Here is a 5,000-nt window from a genome sequence, read left to right on the forward strand (position 1 = left end):
ATTGCTATATCTGCATTTTCCTCCTTTAACTTTCTTTGTACCAGCGTTACCAGTCTGTTTTTTTGGCCTGTCATGGACGGGTAATGGCTACCAGTGGTAAAGCTTACCACTCTGTTCCATGGCTCATCGCATCACACAGCTGCTGAAATACATCCTTGGCTGTGGTACAGCCGTGCATTGGACACAAACTGAGCGACTCTTTTGTCACTTCGAATTGGCCATTAATGTGCCACAGAATATGCAGTGAAAGTTCTAGCTTTGTCGCATAACTGATCATAAATGAATGAATGAATGAATGAATGAATGAATGAATGAATGGACTTTATTGTCATTGCTACAGTACAGGTACCAAACAACGAAATTTAGGAGGGGTGGCTCCCCTGGTGTTAGGAAAGGGGAAAAAAAAAAAGTTTAGAAAAAAAAAAATCACAAGAAGGTAAGGAGCTGGTTTACATAAAATAAAGGCTATGTACACAATCCACTGTACTATACTGTACAGATAGTCAACTAGGGTTGTCATATTGCACAATAGTATTTTTTCACGTTATTTAAAGTGTCACAGTTTGCAGGCTTGAAATTTACATGTTTGTGCCTCAGCACTACACCTGATTTTTTCAGTCCAGCAGCTGCCATACAATCCGTCCAGACTGTCCAGGGCCCAGAACTTAGGTCTTTGCTGTGTTCAGGGCCTGGACGGCCCTGTGGTAGAAGCAGTTCTTCAGTCTGTTTGTCTTAGCGGCCAGGGTCCTGAACCTCCTTTTCGAGGGCAGCCTGGTAAAGTGTACGTGCCCAGGGTGGGTCGGGTCCCTGGAGATCTTTGAGGCCTTCCTGAGACAGCGTGTGTTGTACAGCTCTTCCAGAGAGGGGAGGGGGGCGCCGGTGATCTTCTGATAAATGTCACTTGATAACTCGCTAATCCGCTCTGCCACTGTGTTTGGCAATAGAGAGATATTGTTGAACAAGCTCTTCTTTTCTGGACATAGAATATCAGAGACTTGCAACATGCAATCCTTAAGAAACTGTCCTTCGGTGAATGGCTTTCCTGCTTTCGCGATGAACTCACTCACCACAAAACTTGCGTCAACCATCAGCATCAGCATGTTTTTCCCTCTCCTCAGTGTTTCAGGAACAAGGTGTCCAGTCACTCCTGGGGGCAGAGAGAGACCACAGAGAATTTCCACTCTCCTTTCCAGAGGGCGTAAATGGCCCGTGGGCCAGCTGTTTGACACCCCTGGGTTAGGAGCTAGGAGCTGGGAGGTGGCTGTGCTAGGTGCTAGGAGCTAAGATAGCATACTCATGCTGTTGAATATCCTATCAGCAATGTTGGTAGTCTGTAATGCCTCCTCATTGGCTAGGGGGGATACTGGCGCTACTACTGTCCCCTCCTCTGACAGGGACACATTTCCCAGGATTCTTAGGGGTCAACGTTCAGATCATCAGGGCCTATAGCGTCCTACACTTGACTCAACCTCCCTTTCTGAAGCATTCCTCAACCTCTCAATCCTAATATTGTTTGATCAATTTGTTTACCTCTTTCTTAACAAAAGAAAATCTTACGAAAGTACACTTTTCTTTTCATTTTGTTCCTGCTTTTCCTTTAAAACAGATTTCCATGCTAAATGAGATCTGGAAAGGAGAGTGGAAATTCTCTGTGGTCTCTCTCTGCCCCCAGGAGTGACTGGACACCTTGTTCCTGAAACACTGAGGAGAGGGAAAAACAAAAACGCTTGACTCAATGTCCTTCTCTACCAGCAGTAAAATGGCTTATTCTTCCTGTCTCCATGGTGACAATTAACAGTGTTTCAAGGCCTCTTGTTCCAGGCCTGTTTGTGCAGGCCATTTCCAAGCGGGTGATTTTCACTTTAGAAAATAAATAACTCAACAAGTTAGCAAGTGTGTCCGTCTTGGATAAACAGTCGGGAATTATATATTTTGTTCATTTAATAAATAACTTTATTTGACCAGATATCCACTGAGTCCACAGACACACAGAGCTGCAGATGGAGAGCTTCTCTCTCTGTCTCTCTCTCTCTTTGCCTTTCTCTCTCCAGCCCCTCATTTCCTCGCCTTTGACAGCCCCCCCCCCCCCCCCCCCCCCCCGACAGTAGTGTCAACAGCAAATTGTAGATACTGTGACTGTTGGCAGGATATCAACGAATGCCCCCCTCCCTCCTCCTACCCCACTCCTCCTCCTTGCTCGCCAGCCCCCCAAATTGATGAAGTCATTATCATATGTGTCTGCTTTGTTTGGGTAAAGGCTTTGTTGTGAGAGAGTGTAGATCCTATTCCATAGAGGATATTCTCTACAGTCAGTACCTACCTACCACGACAACAACAACAACAACAATAACAACAACAATAACAACACACATCAACACAGGCTAGTGAGGTAGAGGAGTTACAAGCACAGGATTAACAAGCACGGGAATGTGTTGTGATTTTCTATACAGATTTAATATCACCTTCATAATTATTTTGTGGTGGTGTTTCCCTCGTAAAGCAGTGGAATGGAGGTTATATTTAGATCCATCATCCAGGCTGTTATGGTAACAGAGAATCCATGTTCTCAATTACTTGCTCTACCCCGGCTAAATCTACCATTTAGATGAAGGTTACTAATGACGTATGCATAATGGTGTGTTCATTTGTCTAGTGTCACTCTTTGGGTTAATACTGTAGTACGTTGTGTGCGGTAGTGGATGAGAGCTGGAAGTTGTCATTGCTAGCCCAGTGAGCTAAAGAGCTAAATCCTATGCATTAGCTACTAGCATTAGCTAGTTCGTCTGGTTAGTAAGGTGTTAACTGTGTCCCTGGTTGGTAAGGTGTTAATGGTGTTCCTGGTTGGTCTGGTTGGTAAAGTGTTAACTGGTTGGTAAGGTGTTAACTGGTTGGTAAGGTGTTAACTGGTTGGTAAGGTGTTAACTGGTTGGTAAAGTGTTAACTGGTTGGTAAGGTGTTAACTGGTTGGTAAGGTGTTAACTGGTTGGTCTGGTTGGTAAAGTGTTAACTGGTTGGTAAGGTGTTAACTGGTTGGTCTGGTTGGTAAGGTGTTAACTGGTTGGTAAAGTGTTTACTGGTTGGTCTGGTTGGTAAAGTGTTAACTGGTTGGTAAGGTGTAAACTGGTTGGTCTGGTTGGCAAAGTGTTAACTGGTTGGTAAGGTGTTAACTGGTTGGTAAGGTGTTAACTGGTTGGTAAGGTGTTAACTGGTTGGTAAAGTGTTAACTGGTTGGTAAAGTGTTAACTGGTTGGTAAGGTGTTAACTGTATAGATGAAAGGCTGAGCAGAGCCCCCCCCCCGCCCCCCCAGCCCCCCCCCCCCCCCACTTCACGGCTGCTTCCCTCTGTTGTCTCTACAACGTTACGTTACAGCCGCTGAACAAACTCTAATTTAATGGATAAGATGAATCTAGCAAAATGCATTAAATGTTCTCATGTATGACCGCGTTTCTGCTGACATTTCCAGACTTCCCTATCTCATTAATATGTGAAATGAATTAAACTTATGATTGCCTGTTGATTTTTTTTTTTCTTTCCCTCATCTGGTTTTGTGTGACTCTCTGTTTGGAAGCAACACTCCCTGTTATTTTCCACCCCCCCCCTCCCTCAACCACCCTATACCTGTCATTTCTACTTAGTCAAACACTTACACACATGAAGTGAACATTAAAGCTTTTAAAAGCTGCAGTCCACTTTACTGTAACAACATTCCCCCTGTCAACCTTGATCCAGAAGTCAGAACATTACCATATCAATGGTTGCACAACCATTAATTGAAACGTGTTGTGAAAATAGGTATTGTGTATCCAGCCATTGTGGTGTACTGTATGGGTTTGGCCTAGTGTCTTCTTCCCAAAGCTGTTTTAATGTCAGGAAATGTAGGCAGAGCCCTCTTCCAGGGGGAGGCTGGCAGACGTAGAAATGGGAGGACAGGCTCATTCTAATGCATGGAATGGAATGGAACGTACATTGATCCCATTCCTGTTCCCATGCCATGCATTACAATGAGGCCGTCTGCCTCCCCCAGCCCCCCCCCCCCCCCCCCCCCCGGAGGCTAGGCAGATGTTTAGCCATCCTCCCATAGAGAGTGACTGGGGGGCTAGCCTCCCCTAGCCTCCTCCACCAGAGCGTTGCGGGTGTATAGGTATTATGAAGTCCAATCTCAGCATTAATCTCAAAGTTCCCTCCGTCTCATGCATTTTAATCACTCATCTTCTCCTTCTTCCCTCCTGTAATGTTTTGACTTTGGATCGATGAATGCGCCATTTTTAAAAACAAACAACCCCCCCCCCCCCCTCCACCACCACCACCCCTCCCCTCCGATTTTTTTTTTAGAAAAGGAGAAGACTCTTAAAATCAATATTTGCTGTCAACAAATAAATCGTATCATTTCCTGATAGTTAGACGGCGTCGACGCGTTCACTTTTTGGCGGGCGTGGCTATTAAAAGCTGAAAGGGATGGATGGCTCTGAAGGAAGTGTGATAGCATCTCCATCAGAAACGGCAGAGTGAAAAATGGTCCCCACTCCACTAACAGCAGACGAGGGCGGGGGGGGTTCGGGGGGGGGGGGGTAGAGAAAAAACAGAGGCACATTAAAATATTTAAATGTGACTCTGTAGTAATGATAAATGGCAGCAGAAAACTAGAATCAAGAAGCCGTTGATGCAGAACATGAAAGGAGGAGGAGAAGAGACAGGAATTAACCCAAAAAGATGAGAGATTGAAGAGCGCCCGGCGTGTTGCCTGACGCTACTGTAAGCTCCTCAGACAGCTGATGGGGAATGTCAGTTCATATTAAGCCACATATTAAAATCCTATTATTGTTGTTCATGTAGTGTAATATTTGTCTAGGTTTCAATGCCATTCAAAGGACACAGGGGCTTCTCCACTTCCTTGTTGCTGTGAAGCCACCACAAACACAGACGTGATGCCACATAGCAACAGAGTGGTGTGTGTGTGTGTGTGTGTGTGTCTGACTGACTGTGTGGGTGTGTGTGTGTG

At 45.2% G+C, this 5,000-nt stretch overlaps 1 protein-coding gene across 1 annotated transcript in view; it reads left to right on the forward strand.

The window, feature by feature from the left end:
• Window positions 1-5,000, forward strand: part of akap6 (A kinase (PRKA) anchor protein 6) — a gene marked incomplete at both ends in the record, with an annotated part of 211,527 nt that overhangs the window by 157,353 nt on the left and 49,174 nt on the right. The window lies entirely within an intron of this gene.

This window comes from Nansenia antarctica, assembly GCF_963989245.1.
Source record: "Nansenia antarctica genome assembly, chromosome: 3".
Classification (NCBI taxonomy): Eukaryota; Metazoa; Chordata; class Actinopteri; order Argentiniformes; family Microstomatidae; genus Nansenia; species Nansenia antarctica.